General features: G+C 47.6%; 1 protein-coding gene across 2 annotated transcripts in view; it reads left to right on the top strand.

The window, feature by feature from the left end:
• Positions 1–24,521, top strand: part of LOC105466962 (Rho GTPase activating protein 26) — a 907,509-nt gene that overhangs the window by 39,701 nt on the left and 843,287 nt on the right. The window contains exon 1 of one of the 2 annotated variants that reach the window (XR_011624169.1): positions 19,667–19,809. The exons of the other annotated variant lie outside the window; for it this stretch is intronic. The gene's annotated coding sequence lies outside the window, so the exon portion shown is untranslated. Of the gene's footprint in view, positions 1–19,666; positions 19,810–24,521 lie in introns of those variants that run through there. 2 annotated transcript variants of the gene reach the window in all.

Below are 24,521 nucleotides of genomic sequence, written 5' to 3'. Positions count from 1 at the left end.
TGAAACTCCATCTCAAAAAAAAAAAAAAAAAAAACGAGAGAGAAAACTCTAGGTATGAACACCTTTATGTGTCAAATATCACCAGCAAAACCTGCCCCACTTTTCCCAGCCTGTTAGAACAAGTTCCTTGAGAAAAATTCTTAGAAAGGATATTACAAAGTCAAATTATATGAATATTTATCAAGATTTGTGACTTATCCTGCCAAATTCATTCCTGTAAAGTGAGTTGCCACTTCTATTTCCAAGACAGTGGATGAGGCTGTGCCTGAGGGATGTGGATTTTGTTCTGCAGTGCTGCTGGTGAGGGCATGAGACTGGGGTTTTGATGGATTCATCCAGCAGCCACTGGGTGGGTGGCTGGGGCAGAGTCGGCGTTAGGAGGCTCTCAGCGGTGACTTAACCATCTGCGAACCTGGCCCCATCCCTATGACGACTAGAGCTCCCATCTGTAGGAGAGGGAGGCCCTGTGGTCATAGTGTCACATTCCTTTTCAGTCCAGCATAAGCACTTTCACATTGTTTTTTTCCTCCGTGATTCAAATGACAAGGACTCTTCATCTTTAGGGATCACAGTATAAGACAGTGAATAAGTTCGTGAGCCCTGGTGTTATCCTGCCTGGATTGGGATCTCAACTCTACTATTTATTAGCTGTGTGATCCTGGACCTCAGTTTCTCAGTCTGAGATGTGGTACTTACATCCTAGTATTAAATTAAACAGGTATTTTATACACAACATAGTAAGTGCTGAATGCTTCTTAGGTGTTCTTATCTATCGTCCTCTTTCTAAATGAAAGCACCTGGTTGAAAGAAACTAATTGAACCTCTATATTCATACTTTCCTCCTCTTGAAAATGCAACAAAGGGAGCTGTGTAAAGAAACAAGCCTGGACGCGGTGGCTCACGTCTGTAATCCCAGCACTTTGGGAGGCCGAGGTGGGTGGATCACCTGAGGTCAGGAGTTTGAGACCAGCCTGACCAACATGGCGAAACCTCATTTCTGCTAAAAATACAAAATTATCCGGGGGTGGTGGCACATGCTTGTAATCCTAGCTACTGGGAAGGCTGAGGCGGGAGAATCGCTTGAACCCAGGAGGTGGAGGTTGCAGTGAGCTGAGATCACGTCATTGCACTCCAGCCTGGGCAACAAAGAGCGAAACTCCGTCTCAAAAAAAAAAAAAAAAAAAGAAAGAAAGAAAGAAAGAGAAACAATACCAGAAAGCCCATCTCTACATTGCTAGGCAACCTTTCCAAGGTATGTACCCACCCTGAAACCATGGGGATGAAGGAAAGGAGGTTGGGAGGCTACATCTCTGGACATGGTACTTTCAGTGCTAAGACTGGGACAGTCCCTGGCAAACCAGGAGTGTTTATCTCCCTAACATGTTGAGAGTGGGTGAAGGATCTGGTAAAGTTGTCCAAGGGTGGGAGAACAAGACTCTGGAGCGTTTGAGAAGGGTTTGCTTTTCCTTTAATTGTTGTTTGGCAAATCCCCTTGAAGCTCATTTCACCTGCAACTTCTGGGACTGAGTTGGCTGCCTGAAATAAGACCCACCTGGGGTGGGGGTGGGGGATAATTGTTTCCCAGGAAGCAGGGGCAAGGATACTTCAATATCTTCCAGATTCCTAGAATGTGAGTGATGTGAGCTTGCCTTGGGGTGAAGGCTGCTGGAGTCAGCTCTTTCCGATCCTGGCTAGTTTTCTGCTCCTAATAAAGGCTTCTTTCATGGCTGGGCAAGAGGAAGAGTCAGATAGCCCTATGTGGACAAGGGTTGGTTCCCAAATCTGTCCCAGGTAACTTCTTGTTCTTCTGGGTCTGTGTGTGTAATATCCCCAGAGACAGAGGCTAAGAGAAGGGAAAGTGACTACACTTACACTGCAGGCCAGCGGAGGGGGTGGTCAATAGCTGGTACTTCCTCTTCCAGCTCTTTTAAAGCATTTTTAAATTGGATTAGCGTTTCAACAAACACTTGAAGGTTTGCTTTCCTCGGAGAGGCCCAAAGGGCTGAGGAAGAGCCTTCATCTGTTTACTTTTTTTTAATGTGGAAATCTACTTGGGCTGTTTCTACAACTAACTTGCCCCTCTCCCTTGGTGCCCCCTCCCCCAGGTAAACCCTCACCCCCTAACTTCCAGGCAGGCCTGAATTCACCCTCGGGACCCTGGCTTACCATGGCTTTCTGGGTTGGCTGAACCCTCGTGCCCTCCAGGAGCACTTTGGAGCAGCAGGGCTCAGGCAGTTCTCTCTGACCTGTGCCAGCTTTGAAAGTTTTCCTGGAATGAAGAAGTGAGCTGACAGTGGCCAGCCATGTGTACTTCATCTGCTTCTTGCAGGGAAGCCAACAGAAGCGGCCTCTTTCCTCCTGTGGGTAGAGAAAGACAGGAAGATGGGGCAAAGCCTTGGGAAAACAGGTGGCTCTCATACCCACCAGGGCTCTTTGTCCTCATCCTTTTTATTTAAGCCCCTGCTAGGGGCCAGGCAGTGTGTGTGCGTGTGTGTGGATGTGTGTGTGTGTGAGTTGTGCAAACAGATATGTGCATCCATGTATGTACAGAGAGGAAAAAAAGACGGGCAGGGCATTGTGGAGCTGTGAAAGGGAAGGAGGGCAGGCAGTCAAAGTAGACTTCTATGCTTTATTCTGTGTATTATTATATTATATATGAACACATTTAAAGGACATATTGAATGATAAGAGAATTATCCTCTGAAATCAGTATGATCACTGTTAACTGAAGTACAGGGTGAAGCCTTGGAAGATTCAAGAATGACTTCCCAGAGGAGGTGGCAGGTAAACAGAGATCACAGAATAAGTGGAGGTAGCTAGATTAATTTTACAGACATTTGTTGAGTGTCTGTTATGTGTCAGATACTATTTTATTTATTATTTATTTATTTGTTTGTTTGTTTGTTTGGAGAGGGAGTCTCGCGCTGTCGCCCAGGCTGGAGTGCAGTGGCCGGATCTCAGCTCACTGCATGCTCCGCCTCCCGGGTTTGCGCCATTCTCCTGCCTCAGCCTCCCGAGTAGCTGGGACTACAGGCGCCCGCCACCTCGCCTGACTATTTTTTTGTATTTTTTAGTGGAGACAGGGTTTCACCGTGTTAGCCAGGATGGTCTCGATCTCCTGACCTCGTGATCCGCCCGTCTCGGCCTCCCAAAGTGCTGGGATTACAGGCTTGAGCCACCGCGCCTGGCCTTATTTATTTTTTTGAGACGGAGTCTCGCTCTGTCTCCCAAGCTGGAGTGCAGTGGCATGATCTCGGCTCACTGCAACAGCCGCCTCCCGGATTCAAGTGATTCTCCTGCCTCAGCCTCCTGAGTAGCTGGGACTACAGGTGTGCACCACCACGCCCAGCTAATTTTTGTATTTTTAGTAGAGTTGGGGTTTCACTATATTGGTCAGGCTGGTCTAGAACTGATCTTGTGATCTGCCCACCTCTGCCTCCCAAAGTGCTGGGATTACAGGCGTGAGCCACCACACCCAGCCCCAGATACTATTTTAGAAGCAAAGGATCTAGCAGAGAGTAAACACATAAAGATCCTGCCGTTGTGGAACATACAGTCCAGTGGAGGGAGAAAGATGAACAAAAAGATCATATGATGTCAGGTGGTATTAAAGAAGAATTAACACTTATGGCAAGGAAGACTTTATTCAAGACTACTGCAACAGGAGTTGACTTTTTTTTTTTTTTTGAGACTGAGTCTCACTCTGTCACCCACTGGAGTGCAGCGGTGCTATCTCGGTTCACTGCAACCTCTGCCTCCCAGGTTCAACTGATTCTCCTGCCTCAGCCCCCTGGGTAGCTGGGATTACAGGCACGTGCCACCACGCCTGGGTAATTTTTGTATTTTTAGTAGAGATGGGGTTTCACCATGGTGGTCAGGCTGGTCTTGAACTCCTGACTGACCTCAGGTCATCCACCCGCCTCAGCCTCCCAAAGTGCTGAGATTACAGGCATGAGCCACCACGTCCGGCCTAGGAGTCGACTTTTGCAATAGAGGAGGAGGTTGAGTTCATCACTGAATCCAGCAAAGATCTAGCTGGGCATGTATAATCAGAGTGAGGGGGTCATTGGGTGGAAAATCACTGAGAGAACACACGAAGGGTAGGGGGACTCTTGCTAAACCAACTCAACAGGATTCTGTGGAAGGCAGGCCAAGGACTTACACAATAAAAGCAGGGGATGAGGAACTTGATCAGATATTGAGGGTGGGGGAATGACTCAGCTGAATTCTTTGCTAAAGGCAGGCCACATGAAGAAGAGGATCCAGAGGAGCCTGTCTAAAGTTTGGTCAAGTAGAGAGTCTGTGTTGATGTTATGAAGAAAATGAAGCAGCTGTGGGATAGTGAGGTTACAGAGTAACAGGTTAGGCCCTTTTATGTTTTTGAGATGGGGTCTTCCTCTGTTGCCCGGGCTGTGGTGCAGTGGCTTGATCACAGCTCACTGCAGCCTCAAACTCCTGGGCCCAAGCAATCCTCCTGCCTCAGCCTCCCTACTAGCAGGGACAACAGGCATCTGTCATTGTGCTTGGCTCATAGGGGTGCTTTTTAAATTTAACTTAATTTTATTTTTGAGGTGAAGTGTTCGCTTTGTAGCACAGGCTGGAGTGTAGCGACACCATCTCAGCCCACTGCAATCTCCGTCTCCCAGGTCCAGCCAATTCTCCTGCCTCAGCATTCTGAGTAGCTGGGATTACAGCTGTCCTCCACCACGCCTAGCAAATTTTTGTATTTTTAGTAGAGACAGGGTTTCACCATGTTGGCCAGGTTGGTCTTGAACTCCTGACCTCAAGTGATCCACCTGCCTCGGCCTCCCAAAGTGCTGGGATTACAGGCGTGAGCCACCGCACCTGGCCTGCAGTGTTTTTTAATATTCAGTGTTAGCAAGGTCTTTAGGGTTGAAATCTGGATCATGTGTCAGAGCCAGACTTTCAAATGGCCCCCCTGGAGGGTGTATTCTGGGTAAAGGAAACAGCCTGTACAAAGGCCCTGAGGGTTGTGTTCATTGTGTTTGAGCAACAGTGAGGAGGAGGGGGTTTGTAGGCGAAGAGTGATAGGAAATAAGGTTGAAGAGGGTGGGGCGAGAGCAGATCATGCAGGCCTTATAGGATGTGATAAAAAGGGATGAGAAAGAAAGCTGGGAGGAGGGATAATTTGGATTTAGGGTAAGGGAGAGCTTTGCTCATCTGCAGGACCGCAAGGGGTTCTGTGCTGCAGGGGCGTAAGAAGGAGCATGTGTCATGTGGGGAAAGCAGGGAAGTGGGGCAGAGGGACATAGGAGAGGAAGATTAAGAGCCAAGGGGGAGGAGCAGGCATGCAGGTCCTTTTCCATCTTTACAGTCAGGGTTTCTCAATCATTTTAATGACAGCCTCAGCCCTTGCGTAAAAAGCAATAAAGGGAGGAATGCCTCTCTGTTTAACTTGAAGGAGAGCTACAGAGGATGGAAAAGAGGGTTGGTTGAAATAAAGTTGGAGCTGGTCTCGCTTGGCTGGCTGCCCTTTCTATAAATATCGCCCTCCCAGTCCTGGAAATGCAGCAGTTAGGGTCCTTGTGAGCTACTGAGGAACATCCTTCCTGTTCAAATGCCCAGAACTTGGCTGCCTGTACACTTCCGTATGCAAAGTGCCTAGAAGCTGGGGAGAGTGCAGGGTCAAAAGTGGGGAATTCTGAGCCCACTCCTTTTACCCCCCGGGGGTGGCCTCACTTCCTCTGGGGGCTCTGGCAGCTTGCTGGCCTGTCTTCAGCTTAGAAATCTGCAAAAGTCATTGGCCAGGCTCAGGAGAACTAATCCTTTGTGCCAGAGGGGTAGGTGGTGTGGTCGGGAGCGAGCTCCTAGCTGGTGCTGAGCCCTGCTGCCCCTGGGGTTTTGCTGGGGGAGAGGGAGAGGGTTAAGGGGCTAGTGTAATTTGGCAACATGTGAGTAAAAAAGCAGATGAGAACCCACAGAGTAACTAGACATTCTTCTCTTTGCATGCAAGATCCTGCTGAATGTTGGAAGAGGAAGGAATATTTTTCTTGCTTTTTAGACATGACATCCTGTGAGGGGAAGATTTGGAACAGATGGGGGCCAGGGGAGCCTCACTGTATTTTCTTGTTTCACCACTGCCTCCTCCCTCCCACAACCAGAAATGTCTTTTTCTTCCCCGCTAGGGAAGTTAATGTTAAGGCGGGTGGGGAGAGGGGGGGATGTCCTGTAGATGAGGAAAGTAAGTTATCAGGGGTCAGGGAAAGATAATCCATTAGGTTTCCAGAAAGAATTCACTTTTCATTGCAGTCTCCTTCTAGGTCCAAAGATAGACAACTAACTCAAAAGTGTATCTTTGGTTTAATCACTGCTCTGGTGATATTTGCATTAATGAGGGAGAAAAGAAAGGATCCCCAACAGATGGAGAAGGCAGCTCTCTGACCAGTGAAAGGTAAGGAATTTTTCTGAAATCTTGGGTGCACAATGTGGGAAAAACAAAATTGGTAATGTCTCATGGGATCAGTGCAGGCATCTGCACAGTTTTCACTCCGACTCCTGTCTGTCAGATTGACTGCAGTAGAGAAGATCGTAAATGTGGTGATGGAAGTGGGCTGTGACACACTTGATTGGCTGTAGCAGTGTTCATGGTAGAGCCACATTCCCAGCACAGCTGTGGGTAGCCGGGCAGCTGGTATGATGTTAGCCTCCAAATCACAGCCGGTTCTTTCTGCTGTCAAATGTCCAGCCACTGAGCCCCCTTCCCCTGAACCTCTATAGAAGGGGGAGTTCTGCCAGTGGAGTCAGATGGCCTTGTTAGCCAGGGTGGGCCCGTCTAACTGCCTGTTGCATCTTGTCTGTTCCCCAAAGACAGCTTGGGTTGATGTGATGTGAAAAGGATGGGGCAGGAGGAGAAGGGGACAGATTCTGTGCTTTCCTTCTGTTGTTCCCTTTTGGCTGATGGGAGCCTGTGTTGGTGTTTTTCTCTTCCTTTGTAGGAGGAGATTTTGAGTTCTGGGGTCTGGCTGAGGAGACACGTGCCAGAGTGTCTGGCCCATTTGGGTCAGGCTGCCTGACTCTGGCACACAGTTCTGGAAGGATGTCCTAGAGAGCTGGTTTACTGAGGCAAGAGCTGCAAGCTAACTAGGGAAAGAGAAGAGGAAAGTATTAGGTGGCTGTGTGCTCAGGATCCCCGGTTGAGATATTGAGAATTAGAATTATGTCTGGGGAACAAAATCTAACAGGCTGTCCTCACATGAGATGTGTTCCCAGGCTGGAGTGCAATGGCATGATCTTGGCTCACTGCAGCCTCTACTTCCTGGGCTCAAGAGATCCTCCCACCTCAGCCTCCCAAGTAGCTGGGACTGCAGGCACGTGGCACACCCCATGCTTGGCTTTTTCTTTCTTTCTTTTCTTTTTTTTTGAGACAGAGTCTCACTCTGTCACCCAGGCTGCAGTACAGTGGCACAATCTTGGCTCACCACTGAGATCAAGCAATTCTCCTGCCTCAGCCCCTCGAATAGCTGGGACTACAGGTGTGCACCACCATGCCCGGCTGATTTCTTTTTGGTATTTTTAGTATTTTTAGAGATGGGGTTTCACCATGTTGGCTAGGCTGGTCTCAGAACTCCTTACTTCAAGTGATCCACCCACCTTGGCCTCCCAAAGTTCTGAGATTACAGGTGTGAGCCACTACGCCTGGCTGCCTGGCTATTTTTTTTTTTGAAGTAGAAATTGTGGGGGGGTAGTTTGCCATGTTGCCCAGGCTGGTCTCGAACTCCTGGGCTCAAATGATTCACCTGCCTCAGCCATCCAAAGTGCTAGGATTGCAGACATGGGCCACTGCACTCGGCCAAGGAAAGACATAGTTTAAAAATCACTTGCTGGCTGAGCATGGTGGCTCACGCCTGTAATCCCAGCACTTTGGGAGGCTGAGGCAAGTGGATCACCCGAGGTTGGGAGTTTGAGATCAGCCTGACCAAAATGGTGAAACCCTGTCTCTACTAAAAATAGAAAATTAGCTGGGCATGGTGGCGGGTGCCTATAATCCCAGCTACTTGGGAGGCTGAGGCAGAAGAATCGCTTGAACCCAAGAGGCGGAGGTTGCAGTGAACTGACATTGCACCATTGCACTCCAGCCTGGGCAACAAGAGTGAAACTCTATCTCAGGGAAAAAAAAAAAAAAAAGTCTCTTGCTAACAGAGTAATGTGGCCTGTGTGCCTAGCTAGGATGAGATCTCCCATCTTGATTCTTTACTCTTCTAACAATTAGACAATGTAACTTGATACATTCAGTGGGAGCTCTAGGCTCTCCCTGTCTTCTCTGTTGTTACAGTAGCCATAGGCATGTTATCTGCCCATTGGAAAGGATGATGGGAAAACAACAAACCTGTCCTGGACCCTGCAGTTAGGACTTCAGGGGACACATGAGTGAATATAAATGATACAGGTCCGCTCCCATAGAACCCAAATGCAAATATAAGAATATTTAACTCGTAGTGGATTCTCTAGGGTCAGGCAAGGCTATAAGCAACAGACATAATTAGTTAATTCAACAAATATTAATTGAACCCTCACTATTTGCTAGTCCCCATGGATACAGTGAAAAATGGGACAGACACAGCCGCCACCTTCCTGGATCTGTGGTCTTATGCTGTGTACACAGGCTTGTAGACAGGCTCTTGCGATACACTCCGGGAGAGGTGCTGAGATACAGGACATAAGAAGAGTCGTGGGCTTTTACGGAGAGGGGGGGAGTTGGGAAGACCTGCCCAGAGGAAGTGATGTTGAAGTTAATCCATGAATAAGCACAGTTGACATTGAATGTTTATGCTTAGTTGACCTGCTACAGGCCTTTGGTCCTGGTGTCATTTTTATTTGCACCATCTTTTACTCTGAAAAGTGCCTGGTTTGCGTGGTGAGCTCTTTGGTGCCCTAACTATGTGCCAGGCATTGCTCCAGGAACCCCATCATCAGAATAGCACTGACTCAGAGTAAGTGAGCAAAACTGAGCTGTTTGTCAGTCACATGATTTATGTCACTCGATCCTGAGCTGGGCCCCTATTTTATTAGTTAGGGATGCTTTGGGCTACAAATACGGGGAACCTCTGAACAGCGGCTTTAATCAGAATGGTATTTATTATTTTATTTTTGTTGTTATTTTTTGAGATGGAGTCTCGCTCTGTTGCCCAGGCTGGAGTGCAGTGGCACGATCTTGGCTCACTGAAACCTCTGTCTCCCGGGTTCAAGCGATTCTCCTGCCTCAACCTCTCAAGTAGCTGGGACTACAGGTGCCTGCCACCATGCCCAGCTAATTTTTGTATTTTTAGTAGAGACAGGGTTTCACCATGTTGGCCAAGATGGTCTCCATCTCTTTTCTATTTTTTTGAGACGGAGTTTTGCTCTTGTTGCCCAGGCTGGAGTGCAATGGCGCGATCTCCACTCAACACAACCTCCACCTCCCAGGTTCAAGTGATTCTCCTGCCTCAGCCTTCCCAAATAGCTGGGATTATAAGCATGCGCCACCAAGCATGGCTAATTTTGCATTTTTAGTAGAGATGGGGTTTCTCCGTCTGGGTCAGGCTGGTCTCGAGCTCCTGACCTCAGGTGATCCGCCCACCTTAGCCTCCCAAAGTGCTGGGATTACAGGCGTGAGCCACTGTGCCTGGCCAAAGGGCTGCTGCCTCCTCTTTGGGGAATCAAACCCCATTCTCCCACATGACAGGAGGGGATACTCACCACTACACTAACGAGGACGACAGTCTTGATCTCTTGATGTCGTGATCTGCCCACCTCGGCCTTCCGAAGTGCTGGGATAACAGGCGTGAGCCACCGCACCCGGCCTACAAATTACCTTTTCAAACAAGCTTTTTTTTATAAAATGTTCACAGTTATCTATTAATAGTAAAAGGCAAAATACAAGTTAATGCTAACGTTTTGATCAAAATTATTTCAAAGCTAAAGAAGTAATATTTTGAAAATTTAATCTTAGTTTTACTTTAATGAGATATTTAATATCTGAAATTCCAGTGCTTATTGTCCATTTAATTTCCAAAGAAAAGAATTGGCATTGGCTGGTGCAATGGCTCATACCTGTGATCCCAGCATTTTGGGAGGCAGAGGCAGGCAGATCGCTTGAGCTAGGAGATCAGCCTGGGCAACACGGTGAAACCCTGACTCTAACAAAAATACAAAAATTAGTTTGGCATGGTGGTGAGCGCCTGTGGTCCCAGCTACTTGGAGGCTGAGGTGGGAGGATCACTTGAGTCCAGCAGGTCAAGGCTGGAGTGAGCCATGTTTTTGCCACTACTGCACTCCAGCCTGAGCGAAAGCACAAGACCATCTGAAAAAAAAATGTTATTATTGGTATTATACATCCTTCAAGTTTTATTTTATAAATATATTTCCCATATCTATGTGAGATACGTATCTACATTTATGATACATACGTATGCAATATGATATAATTTTGCAAAATATCCCTCTGCCACCATGTGCAACTGGTGCTAATTTAGTAACACTGATTTGTGAGTCCTCTGGAACCATGAATAAGAACAGAAGCAAAAAAAAGGATATTCAGTGCTCCTGAATATCCTATTCATGCTCCTATTCATTTTGCAAGAATGTATTGCATTTGTGCTGAGAGGAAGGATTTGACAAGCGAATTTGTCTTTTCTCTTCCCTAAGTGCTCTACCACTCCAGTCCTTCCCACATTGCACTGCAGCACTGGTCTCTAGTGTTGGCAGTGGCATAATCCACAAGCCTTCTCGTTTAGACGCAGTTACCTTTTGTTTTGAGGGGGCAGGGGAAGAGGTGTGAAGTGTTTCTCTGGGGCCTGACTGCTGTTAGGTGTTACTTGTGACAGCGGATATTGAGGGTGATAGGTCATGCTGTGTGACCCTCGATGACAGAGGTGCCCATGTGTTGTTTAACTTTTAGGCATGTGTTTGAAATAGGTGGGACCCTGAAGCACAGGGCCCAGGGCAGGGGCCTCTCTTGTCTGGTTCTAAGGGCAGCACTCTTGTTTTCCAGAAACCCTCAGTAGGCTTCCTTTCACATTTCATTGGATAGAATTAATCCCTGCCAGAAAGAAAGTAGATTTCCTTAACTTCCTTCTGCCAATCATGAGTCATTGCCTGGGATGAGCGCATGGTCTCTGGACAAAATTGGGGTTCTGTTAGGAAGAAGAAATAGCTAGACAGTCAACCAGTGATATCTCCAAAATTATTATTCCCATTTTTCTGAAGGGGAAATTGAAGCTTACAATGGTTAAGGTCGTACACCTGGAAGTGGTGGAACTGTGGTTTGAACCAAGGAAGGTTGGCTAAGGAGTCTGTCTTAACCACTCTACTTGCTGTTTCCCATGGCCGAGGAGCAGGAGTTAGCTATATTGGGGTTTGAGAAAATCCCAGTCAGAGGAAATAGCATGTGCTGAAGCCTGGAGAGGCAAGGGGTGGCATGGTCTCGCTGCAGATTGAGAGATGCTGAGTGACTCAAGTCTGTTGTGTGAGGGGAATGCTGGGGGATGAGGCTGGAGAGGGTGTGCAGCTGGGGCTGCTGGGTGAAGATGGGAGGGGACGAGATTGGGAATGGCATGGGCTGGAAGATTGTTGAAAGACTTTACTAGGGAAGAGATCCAGGTAACCTGAAATAGGAGAGGCAGAAGGGAAGGCATGCAATCAAGAGAGATTTAGAAAGCAGAATTGGGATTTGATGATATGAAGGTGGAGGAGAATCACCTGAGTTTATGACTTAGAAATGGGTTACCATTCAGAAACAGAAGGCAGTGTTACCAGTGGAAGGTCTTGACTGTGAGTTCTCCAGGTTCTTGGCATTTTGAACAAAGAATTGGACAACACACCCAAAGCAATGAAAGAATGAAGCAATGAAAGCACAGATTTATTGAAATGAAAGTACACTCGACAGAGTGGGAGTGGGCTCGAGCAAGCCCTGGTTACAGAATTTTCTGGGGTTTAAATACTCTCTAGAGGTTTCCCACTGGTTACTTGGCTACAACCTATGTCAATGAAGACTTGCCCATGACTAGTCTGTATGGTTGTGGGAGGTGACCAATTAGAGGCTGAAGTGAAGTTACAAAGTTACAACCTATGCAAATGAAGACTTGGCCAGGGAGCAGTCTGATTGGTTGTGGGAGGGGACCAATCAGAGGTACTTTCCATTTTTCATTTGCAGTGCAGAAACGGGGTGGGGTTGTAAAAGAAGTAGCCTCTGATCCTTTTGTTACTTGGACATAGAGAGGTAAGATTTTCCTTTTGATTCAGTTCTAGGAAGTCAGCATGAATCAGCCTTAGGTTCCCTACCTTCTTCAGACCCTGTTCTCCTGCCTCAGCAGTACCAGGTGAGGGCATAGGAGAGAAGGAGTTCACTTTTTATTTTTTGAGTCTCATTTTGCACATGTTGAGTTCAAGGACATAGAGTGGAGCTGTCCTGTAAACATTAGAGTCTGAAACTCAGGAGAGACATCTGGACTAGGGAGCAATGTGGGCAGCTTCAACACGTAGAACCCCTGGGTTCTATGGTGGGTGAGAATGTGTAACACATGAAAAGAGAGTCTAGGACGGAGCCATGTTTAAGGAAAAGAGGCCCACAGAGGAAACCAAGAAGACATGCCTCACACTCAAAAAGCCAGGAGAATTTGGTGACACTAATGCTGAGGAAAGGGAGTTTTAAGCAGGAAAGAAAGATAAGGCCTGAGAAGTACCACAAAGGTCATTGATGATGACAGCAAGAGTGTAACAGCCAGATAATAGAAAGTTGATGGGAATGTGGTTCCTTCGTTCAAGATATTAAATATGAAGGAAAGTGTATGTGAGGATCCAGGGAAAGCTTTTTAAAAAAAAAAAAAAATGCAGGAAGATTGGAGCATGGTTAATTGCTTCTGAGAGGTAGACTTCTGGTAGACCAGAAGTTGAAGATACAGAGAGGAGGTGGATAGTGTGAGGACCTGAGAAGGTGGGGAAGAGTATGGGATCCCGACTCAGATAGAAAGAGGACTCCCATTGGAGCAGGTGGAGTAGAGACCAGGAGAATGGGTGGGACTGGGACATGGAGGAGCTTCCTTTTAGATGGTTTGTTTCCTATATAGAGTAGCTGCAAGAGAGGGAGTGGTGGATCAGATATTTAGGGAAGCTGAGTTGGGATTGTCTCCTGTAAGAACAAGAGAGCTGAGGGGGAAGCAGGGCTGGCTTCATGAGTGGGCAACTTGAGCAATTGCACGGGTCCCTACGCTTAGAAGGGCTTCATGCTTTGTATAGTGCTCTGACGTCACTGTCTTGAAATTGTTAATGATGTTGGAACGCAGGCCCCCTCATTTTCATATTTGTTTTTTTTTTTTTTTTTTTTTTTTTGAGACGGAGTCTCACTCTGTCGCCCAGGCTGGAGTGCAGTGGCCGGATCTCAGCTCACCGCAAGCTCCGCCTCCCGGGTTCACGCCATTCTCCTGCCTCAGCCTCCCGAGGAGCTGGAACTACAGGCGCCCGCCGCCTCGCCCGGCTAGTTTTTTGTATTTTTTAGTAGAGACGGGGTTTCACCGGGTTAGCCAGGATGGTCTCGATCCGCTGACCTCGTGATCCGCCCGTCTCGGCCTCCCAAAGTGCTGGGATTACAGGCTTGAGCCACCGCGCCCGGCTTCATATTTGTTTTGAGTGTAAGTGTGCCTCATGCAATATCTGGGACATACTGAGATTAGCAGTTACTCACAGCTGGGCATGGTGGCTCACACCTATAATCCCAGCACTTTGGGAGTCCGAGGCGTGTGGATCCCCTGAGGTCAGGAGTTTGAGACCAGCCTGGTCAACATGGCAAAACTCCATCTCTACTAAAAATACAAAAAATTAGCTGGGCGTGGTGGCAGGCGCCTATAATCCCAGCTACTCAGGAGGCCGAGGCAGGAGAATCGCTTGAACCCCGGAGGCAGAGGCTGCAGTGAACTGAGATCAGGCCATTGCACTTCAGCCTGGGCAACAAGAGCAAAACTCTTGTTTCAAAACAAACAAACCAATTACTCTTTATCTGAAATTCTAATTTACTTATCCGTATTTTATCTGGCCACCCTAACTGGGTGCTACAAATTATGTAGCTGGTGCTGCTGGGAAGACAGGAGAATTGCAAAGTGGTGTCACAGGCCCGGGGTAGGTTTCCTCTCTGAAGGATCCGAGAGTGGGGAAGTGATGGGTGTAGAGACTGGACTTGTGGCTCTAACTTGTGGGGCTGTGGAATGGTCTCTAGCAGGGCCAGCCACTTGAATGTCAGTGCAGGACAGCCAGATGGCTTGGAATATCTGGGTTGTCTCCAGACCCCTCACTTGGGTGAGACTGAAAGCCCTTACCTTGGTTGGTGAGGCCCTGCTGTCCCTCCCACCCTTGCATACTGCAGCCCGCTGCTCTGCTGGCTCTTCTGCAAACACCCTTTGCTCCTGTAATCTCAGGGCCTCTGCTCTGATGGTTCTCTCTGTCTGGAATGTTCTTCCTGTAGGTATCCCCAAGGCTCGTGCCTCTTGTTCCCTCTGGGCCCCTGAGAGGCCTTCCTTGATTACTTTTTTACTTCCTACTCCATCTTTCTTCATGTCACTTCCCACCTCCTGACATATTATATATGTGTATTTTCTGTCTCTTTCCATTACAATGAAAGTACTGTGAGAATGAGAAGTTGGTCTTGCTCACTGATGTAACCCCTATTCCTGGACATGCAGGGGAAACTGAGATATTTGTTGAACTGATATGTTAACTAATGATACATGGGCCAGGTGAAGTGGCTCATGCCTGTAATCCCACCACTTTGGGTGGCCGAGGTGTGTGGATCACCTGAGGTCAGGAGTTCAAGACCAGCCTGGGCAACATGGTGAAACCCCATCTCTACTAAAAATACAAAAATTAGCCGGGGGTGGTGGCGGGTGCCTGTAATCCCAGATACTTGGGAGGCTAAGGCAGAGAATTGCTTGAATCCCAGAGGCGGAGGTTGCAGTGAGCTGAGATCACGCCACTGGACTCCAGCCTGGCAACAGAGCGAGAGTCTGTCTCAAAAAAAAAAAAAAAAAAAAAAAATTAGCTGGGCGTGGTGATGTGTGCCTGTAGAACCAGCTACTTGGGAGGATTGCTGGAGCCCAGGAGTTGGAGGCTGCAGTGAGCTACGATTGTGCCACTGCACTCCAGCCTGGGTGACAGAGTGAGACTGCCTCTTAGAAAATTAAGAAAACAAACAAAACTTTATCACCTAGATTTTGGTAGTAGTATTTGGGCATTTCTAGTGAATGTTAGCTAATGATTCACTTCGCCTAGGTGACAGAGTAACTCAGCCCTGTGGTGTCACTCATGCTTACCACTGCCAATGAATCTCTGTGCCAAAAATTAGATTCGATCTTAAAGCAGGAGAGATTTGTTTAGGTGGAAATCTGTTTTTGGTTTCCTTTCCATTATCGCCCATTCCCTCTGGGAGGAGAACACCTTTTCCTATGGAGTTGGATGGGGCTGACCTTTGCCCTGTGTCCTTAAGAGTAGGCAGGTGGTCTGAGCCAGTTGAGTCCTTCCTGGTACTTCTCTGCCAGAGTTCTTGGGAGAAGATGGTCTATTTCTGCTGGACTTGGTAGGATGTGAGTGTGAGGTTGTTGATTAATATCCTGCTCACTAAGTAGAGAAAGGACAGGGAGAGCTCTGATGTTTGAGGCCTTAGATCCGGCTACTCCCTAGTGACATGAGCTAATGAATTCCTTTTTTTTTTTTTTTTTTTTTAATTTATGCCAGATTGACTCTAGTTTCTATCACTCACAGCTGAACAAGCTCTGACCCATACATGTTATGTTGCTCAGGCTGGAGTGCAGTGGCTATTCGTAGACGTGATCAGATCATAGTGCACTGCAGCCTTGAACTCCAGGGCTCAAGTATTCCTTCTGTTTCAGCCTCTCAAGTAGCTGGGATTATAGGCACACGTCACTGCACCCAGTCCACACAATTTTGATTGAAAAATTAGAACAACTTGACCTGTGAGATAATAGTAGAAGATTAGACAGTTAAGTGAATTAATGAGTTATGAGGGGAGCTTCTCCTGATTTCCCTGATTCTTTTTATTATGGGAGTGGGAGCAGGGGCAGAGGGTAGAGATGAGGATGAATGAAGGAGATTGAAGTGAGCCCACAGGCGTGGCCTTTGCCAAATGGGGGTAGGGATGCTGGGGCCCCGGTTCCCTCCCAGCTGCAGTTCCCTGGCAATGGCTGAGGAGAGCCTGGGGTCGGCAGGCAGCTGGATTGGAGAGAGCTCTCAACTGTAAGCCAGCTCTGGGCTCCTGTCCTGTTTCTGTGTGTGCTTTGGGGCACATCTTCAACTTTCTGAGCCTCGCTTTCTCTTTCATAAAACGGGAGTGCTGACGGTGCCCTGCTGACCTCCGAGTTTGTGTGAGAGTCTCCCAGGAGCTGATGAGAATCTCTGAAACCATCATGAGAACCATCAGGACTTTCTAGCTGTAGGGTGGTTTGCCTCTTTCATTTGCTTGAAGGCTGGACTAGACAAGTGCTAGGAAGACCCTCAGGACTTGGGCTGGGATCTGACCTTCATGAATTGCAGACTATAGACCTTAGGTAAAAAGTGGTCAAGAGGAGGCCGGGTGCCGTGGCTCACGCCTGTAATCCCAGCACTTTGGGAAGCTGGGGTAGGCGGATCGTGAGGTCAGGAGATCGAGACCATCCTGGCTAACGTGGTGAAACCCTGTCTCTACTAAAACTACAAAAAATTAGCGGGGCGTGGTGGTGAGTGCCTGTAGTCCCAGCTACTTGGGAGGCTGAGGCAGGAGAATGGCGTGAACCCGGAAGGCGGAGCTTGCAGTGAGCCAAGATCGCGCCACTGCACTCCAGCCTGGGCGACAGAGCGGTACTCCGTCTCCAAAAAAGCAAACAAAAAGAAAGTGGGCCAGAGGAAGACTAAAATGTATGGCCCATAGCCTGAAAGTTCTTCAGGGTCATGGATGAGGATGTGAAAGGAGTTTGTTGGGCAGGGCAGACTCTGGCCTAGGGCAGGTTTCTGGCTGGAGTAGTTAATTTAGTGCCTTTTACTTGTTGGAAAGACTGAAAGATACTTTTTTTTCCCCTTTCTTTTAAAAAAGTAATACAGAGTTTTCTGAATACGAAAGCACGAGCTGGGCACCGTGGCTCATGCATATAATCCCAGCATTTTGGGAGGCAGAGGTGGGTGGATCTCCCAGGAGTTCTAGACCAGTCTGGGCAACATGGCGAAACCCCATCTCTACAAAAAATACAAAAATTAGCTGTGCACGGTGGCACACGCCTGTAGTCTCAGCTACTTGGGAGGCTAAGACCAGAGGATGGCTTGAGCCCAGGAGGTCAAGGCTGCAGTGAGCCATGTTCATGCCACTGCATGCCAGCCTGCGTGACAGAGTGAGACTGTGTCTCAAACAAACAAAAAAAGAACTTTGAAAATAAAAATATGTGTAAGGAAATCAAAACAACTCATGATTATCCAACTCCCATAAATAACACTGGTAATATTTTTGTCTATCTCCTGGTATTTACTTCATTGTGCCTATGTGTCATGTGTATGAGAGATGGCTTATAAATAAAATTTGGTATGTACAGCTTCAGAATCTGTTTTTCACATAATATAAACATCTTCCTATATCTTTAGATTTTTCTTACAGCCTAATTTTTAATTGTTATGTAACAGTTTTAACTGTTCTACCATATATGATGTATTCCTTTTATTGGATAGAAGACTTTCCAGTTTTTTAGGATTATAAAATCATATTGTGGTTAAATCTTTACAGATAAATCTTTGTCCATGTGGAATTATGGGGTCCAATGGGATATCCATGTAAGAATTTTTGTATATGCTCTGGCCAAACTGACCCTAAAGGAATGCTAATTTGCCTTCCTATTGTTGTGTGAGGGGCATCATGATTCTCTGAATCCTGGCCCTTGCTGGGTATTATTGGATTTTTAGGACTTTGCCAAATGCTGGTCTTGCTCTGTTGCCTAGGCTGGAGGGCAGTGGTACAATCATAGCTCACTGCAGCTTTGAACTCCTGGGCTCAAGCTATCCTCCTGCCTCAGCCTCCTTAGGAGCTGGGACTACAGGCATGCCACTATGTCTGGCTAAATGTTTATTTTTGTAGAGACGGGGCCTCACTATGTTGCCCAGGCTGGTTTCGAACTTCTGGCCTCAAGAAATCCTCCCACTTTGGCTTCCCAAAGTGTTGGCATTACAGGTGTGAGGCACCATGCCTGGCCTTGTTTTTATTTGATTATGCCTCTTTTTCTGGTTACCAGTAAGGTTGTTTTGTTCCCCCATATAATTAATAGCTATTTATATGTTTTTGTGAATTGCTTTATTCATTTTCCTATTGGGGTGCTTGTATTTTTCTTACTGATTTATACAGACTGTTTGTAATAAAAATATTAATGCTTTTTGGGGATCAATATGTTTTTAGTAGTGTGATGAAATAATTTAATAATGGATCAAAGCAGAAGGTTTGCTTCCAGGGGGAAAATTTTTTAAGCTACCCACCTCTTGCCCTACACATAAATCCAGAGATAAGTAGTATCTTCGGAATTAAACATGTCTTAAAGCATGGACAGGCCCCTTCCTCCCTTCCTCCCTCCCTCCCTTCCTCCCTTCCTCCCTCCTCCTTTCTCTTTCTCTCTCTCTCTTCTTTTCCTCTTTCTTCCTCTCTTCCTCTCTCTTTCTCTTTCTCTCTCTCTTTCCTCTCTTTCTCTCTCTCTCTCTCTCTTTTTATGGAGTCTCACTCTGTCTCCCAGGCTGGAGTGCAGTGGCACAATCTCCGTTCACTGCAACCACCGTCTCCCAGCTTCAAGCTATTCTCCTGCCTCAGCCTCAGTCTCCTGAGTAGCTGGGATTACAGATGTGAGCCACCACACCTGACTAATTTGTGTATTTTTAGTAGAGATGGGGTTTTGCCACATTGGCCAGGCTGGTCTCAAACTCCTGACCTCAGGTGATGCGTCTCGGCCTCCCAAAGTGTTGGGATTACAGGCGTGAGCCACTGCACCTGGCCATTACCTTTGTTTCACGAATGAGTTAGGCTGTGGCAACTAGACTAGGGTGACTCCCCAAACCCTGCCCCTAGAGCTGGTCACAGGCAGAGCTGAGCTTGAACTTGGGCTTCACACCTGTGTTCACATGCGCCACTTGTCATTGCCTGTGACTTTCCTGTCTCTCCTCCTCATCTTTCAAACACTCCCTGGAGCCATTTAGTGCCTAGATGATGCGTGTTTTTATACCAGCCACTCTACTCAAAAGCAAAATCTGTTTGAAAGCTGTGTTACAGGTTCTTCCAGAACTTCCAGTTTTTAAGACTGTCTTCCCCTTGCTGCAGCTTCCTTTGTACTATGCAGCCACTAGCTCCGAAGGGACTTTCTGCCAGGGAATTTGATTCCTTGGATAGAGCCCTTCTGTTGACCACTGACCTCAGGGCTAGGTCCCCAAAATGTCGCCTCTCTATGATCATTTCTGCAAAGTAGCAACAGGTCAGTTAGGATGTGGATTTTCTCACTCTCTCAAAGGTTCTTTTATTTAAATATGTTCATACATTTTTCTCCTGCCGCTCTCTTTCCTGAAAGAATGAAGTTAGAGGATTAGGTTGCTAAATTTAGCTCTTGCTGACGCACTGGCCTCTCACTAGCAGTCTCCTCGTGTCTCAGTGTTTCTCTAAGCCTCGCTTTTTTGCTGGTAGACGCACACCATCACATCCTACATAATATTTAGCTCTGAGGCGTTTCCAGATGGGAAGTGCGTTTCTGTATTTTCATAGCCGTGTTCTCTACGTGAATGGACTGGCGTGAAGCTGGGGGCTGACGGCTGACAGGGCAGGTAGGGGGGCTGGCAGTGACCTGAGAGAGGTGAAGATCCCCAGGGTGGTGGTGGGGAAAGCAATGCAGTCCTTGTCAGATGTTTGCTTGCTGTGAGGAGAGGAAGATGGCTGTGAGAGGAGATCTGGGGATGGTATTTGACTGGGATATGAATGGAGCATTTTCAGGCAGGGGAGGCCCTCCTACTTGAAGCAAGCCTGAGTGTTGTTAAATAAAAAAAATTATTCTGGCACTTGTAAAAATGGTAAGGAAGACTTTGCTCAGGAGTCTTGCAACAGGGTTGTTGCAATAGGGGAGAAAGATGGGGCTCAGTTCTAAATGCAGCAAGACAGTTGAGGATTTACAGCCAAGGAACAGAGAGGAGGGGGTCAGTGGATGGAAAATTACTAAGAGGAGACATCAAGGGAATGGGATTCTCGCTAGACTTAAAAGGACTCTTGCGAAGGGCAGGCCAAGGACTTATACATCCAAGGTAGGGGATGAAGCGGTTTATCAGACATCAAGGGTAGGGGACTCCCTAAACTGAATTTGCAGGACTCTTGCTAAGACTGGGCTCTGCAGGCCTGGCAAGGACAGGAGGGATACAGAAGGCCAAGGTTCAGAAGAAGGCTCAGAAGAGCCTAACTAAAGTTTGGTCAAAGAAAGGGTTTTTGTCAGTGCTTCCTCTTGTTCAGGGAGAGAAAAATTCTTCTTTTCTCTGAATAATATAGGTCCGTTTCTTGTTCGATCACCTTTTGTTCATTAAGGACCAGCTTGAATGTCTGTTGGGGCCTGGCAGGAGAGGATACTTGCTGGATGGTGCTAACCATCAGGCATTTAAACGAGGGAGATTCATGATCTGCTGTGGTGATGGGTCCTTTGAAGTTTATGTCAAGTCATCCAGCTTGCAAGGCTACTTTAGATCTTGGGGGGAAGATCAGCTATAAGACAGCCTAGAGTTGCAATGAGGATTTGGGCAGTCAGCCTTTAGCTCTCAGTGACGTCAGGAGGGTGGGAGAAAACTTACAAAGTAGAAAAATTGAGAAGTTGGTAAGAACTGTGAAATGTGCAGAATGGCAAGATCCAGTCCAATTCACAGTAGGTAACAAGGTAAAAAGTAAAATGTGATTTACCAAGAGGTGAAAACTCAAAGGCAATGAACAGGACTAGAATTTGATATTCTGCAAGGATGTGCTATAGTTTTCTATTGAAATACAAATAAGCACTGGTCCCTGGATGGGCGTGTTGAAATGTCAGCACGGAAGGTGGTCTGGTGTTAGGCAGGTCTCGGTTCAAAGCCCATCACCTTACCGGAGATGCTGGGCAGATTGGTTGCTCTCCTAGTGTCTGTTTCCTTAGCTGTGAGACATGATGAAAGCGAACATTTATTATTTCTCGTGTGCCAGGCACTGCCATGAGCATTTCACATGCTTTATCTCATTTAATCCTCACAACTTAGTGAAGCAGGTAAATCATCATCTCCATTTTGCAGAAGAGTAAACTGAGGCTTTAATATATCCCATAATATGTCCACAGATGTTGCCAACCTGCAAGTAGAGATTGAAGCTCATGTACTTAAAATGAGTTTGGCACTTATCAGGTACCTGATAAATGTAAAACATTTTTTCCTCCAAAGTATATGTGGGAGAACTGGAGCTATAGAGCGTGCCTGAGCCCAGTCAGATTCAGTAGGCGGGGCTCTCCCCCAAAGAGGGAAAATCCTGAGACACTTATCAGTGGAGGGATGGAGCCTGCTGTGAGGGTCCTGGCAGAATCCCTGCATTTTGTCCTCTGGGGGCAGCTCTCCTGGGAGTTGGAGAGAGGCTTTGACCCAGCCTTTGCTGGCCACTGGGCAGGACCTAGCTGGGAGCAAATGCCAGGGCCAGCAGAGGCTTGTCCAGAGATGACTCTCACTGGCTGTGCTGTGTTTGCTATGTACATGGTAGGCACGCATCTCAGTTATTCTCACATCTCTGCAGTAGGTATCCTTCACCTTCCCATGCAGATGGAATTGAAGCTCCAAGAGGGTAACCAACTGCCCAGGCACATTTGAAGTAGTGAGGCAGGGATTTGAGCCCAGGTCTGGTCCCTGGGCCTGTGCTCTCTGTTCTGCTGTGCATCCTGGGCGATCAGGGAAGCAGACCCAAGCTAGGGAAGAAGTTATGTGAGCAGGGCTGAGGCACTGGAACAGAGTGGGTAATGCAGGACCTTGGGAATCAAACACACTGGAGTTCAAATCTTGGCTCTGCCACTTCTTAGCTCTGTGAGCATGGAAGTGGCTTAACTTCTCTGATCCTTGGGTCCTCCTCCATAAAAGAGGAGAGCCATAACTACCCAGAGAGTGTAAGGATGACATGAGAATGTATATAGAGCCTTGGCATGGGCCTGGGTATGATGAGCATTCAGTGAATGCTGGCTGCTGTGGGCACGTGGGAATTGCTGGGAACTTTCTCATCCACTTGATCTCCTTGGCCCTTAGGGAAGGCAGACACTGGAGGGCAGGTCTCAGACACGGGAGAGACCCTTAGCTTTATTTATCCACCCTGGGATGTATCCCTGGGAGCTGTGTATCAAAATTATAGCCACCAAATATAATTTGGAAGGACTTAATAATATGATATAAGGTTGGAAGGACAAGGGAGAGGCTAGGCGTAGGTATGGCATCCTTACAGTGGTCCAACTTCCCTCTTGCTGGTGATGTCCAAAGAGAAAGGCCAGCACAGTGGCTCAGATGGACCTAGTGGGACTGCCTGGAGGAACCTATGCAGTGGGCTTGGGCGGGGCCCACAGTTACTGGTGGTGGGGGTGGGTGCTGTCAGTGTCTCCCCCAGCCTCCACTGAACCTTTCACATCAGGTGCCCTAGAGTAGCACCTGTTTACCTAGACCTGCCCTCCAGAGACACCGTCTCCCCACCTTGTGAGCTCCTGGCTGCCATGACCTCTGCACCTGCCCAGAGAGGCTGTGAGGATGAAATGCTGATGTGCATGAAGCTCTTAGGCTAATACTTCACATGCAGTGAGCACCCACCTTCTGACTGTGGCTCATTAATTTGTGGATTCAAGTACCGTTTTAGGTTGAGAGGTCATAGTTATGAAGAAAACAGTCCCCACCCTCATGGAGGTCACACTCTAGTAGGAAAGATGGATGAGAAACATGTAAGCAAGTAGATTTGATTGTACTATTGGAATGAAGAAAGGTAAAGCAGGGAGAGGGAACAAAGACGTCCTTGGTGGGGCTGGGAAGGCTTTTATTGGGAGACAACAAGAGAGCAGAGACCCTGGGGATGTGGAGGTGCCAATCATGAGAATGCTGGGGGACGCCTGGTGCGGTAGCTCACACCTGTAATCCCAGCACTTTGGGAGACCGAGGCGTGTGAATCACTTGAGGTCAGGAGTTTGAGACCAGCCTCGCCAACATGATGAAACCCTGTTTCTACTAAAAATAAAAAATTAGCCAGGTGTGATGGCGTGCCTGTAATCCCAGCTATTGGGGAGACTGAGGCAGGAGAATCACTTGAAGCCAAGAGGCAGAGGCTGCAGTGAGCGGATATCGCACCACTGCACTCCAGCCTGGGCGACAGAGCAGGACTCTATCTAGACAGACAGACAGGTAGATAGATAGAATGAATGTTGGGGGGCATCCCAGCAGAGCCATCAGGTGGGACTGAATCTGGTACAAGATGGAGAGGAGGGATAACTGGGAAATGAGGCCAGGGTGGAGGCTACCAGGTCATATAAGACCTTATCATTGTTTTCAACAATCATTATTTCTAGATGTCGCTAGGCAGGATCAGCTGTTCCTCCTCTTGTGCTGTTCTGGTGGTATGCACACAGGCATGGTAGCAAGTCACCCTGTGTTAGGACTGTGTATTTTACCACCACACTGAGGGCTCTGGAGGCCAGGCACTATGGCTGTTTCGCATATACCCAGCACCTAGCATGGGAGCTGTTTATTGAAATTATAGCTACTGAAGGTTGGAAGGACGAGGGGGAGACCAGGCCTGGGTATGGTATCCTTAGATCAGTCCAACTTCCCTCTTCCTGGTGATGTCCAAAGAGGAAGGAGCATGGAGTCTGTGCTTCGTACATTTACAGATGAATCTTAGTGGCAATGGATGCTGTCTGTTGGGGGTTTCTGTGAGCTATCCACAGCAGTTAGCATTTTATATTTCATCATCTCATTGAATCAATACAATAGCCTTGTCCTGAAAGTGTCATCTCCATTTTGTGGATGGAGAAATAAGCCTTAGAGGCCGTCGCATGCCCCAAGCACACAAACCTAGGAACTTGCTGAGCTGAGATTTGAAGCCAGGACTCTAAGGACCACACTTTCAACTCTGACCAAGCTGGAAGGTCGGCTGCCTCCGACAGGGGCTTGGCCCAGGACTGCCCTTCCAAGGGCTGTGGTGTTTACTGCCCAGGGTCTTGGCATCCTTCGGCCTTCTTGGTCCCTCAGGGGTACCTTGCACCCCAGCCTGCCCTGTAGCATCCCAGGGAGCCTGAGGGGTGTCCCTCAGACCTTCTCACAGCTTTGTAATCCACAAATGGAAAAGTGGCACTTAAAATGAATTTATTCAGGTGGGAGCTGTGTAAGACATGAAAATAAGGCTTTTGAGCTGCTCCACATAAACTTGAGTGTAAATGAAAAGCTTTTTATTTGGTTTCTGAGCCAGACTTTGAGAAGCCAGTGGGCCGTGCGGTCTGGAAGCGCACGTTATGGGCGCTGGGTCGGAA

This window comes from Macaca nemestrina, chromosome 6 (genome assembly GCF_043159975.1).
Source record: "Macaca nemestrina isolate mMacNem1 chromosome 6, mMacNem.hap1, whole genome shotgun sequence".
In the NCBI taxonomy this organism is placed as follows: Eukaryota; Metazoa; Chordata; class Mammalia; order Primates; family Cercopithecidae; genus Macaca; species Macaca nemestrina.
This window is presented reverse-complemented; position numbering and strand designations above follow the sequence as displayed.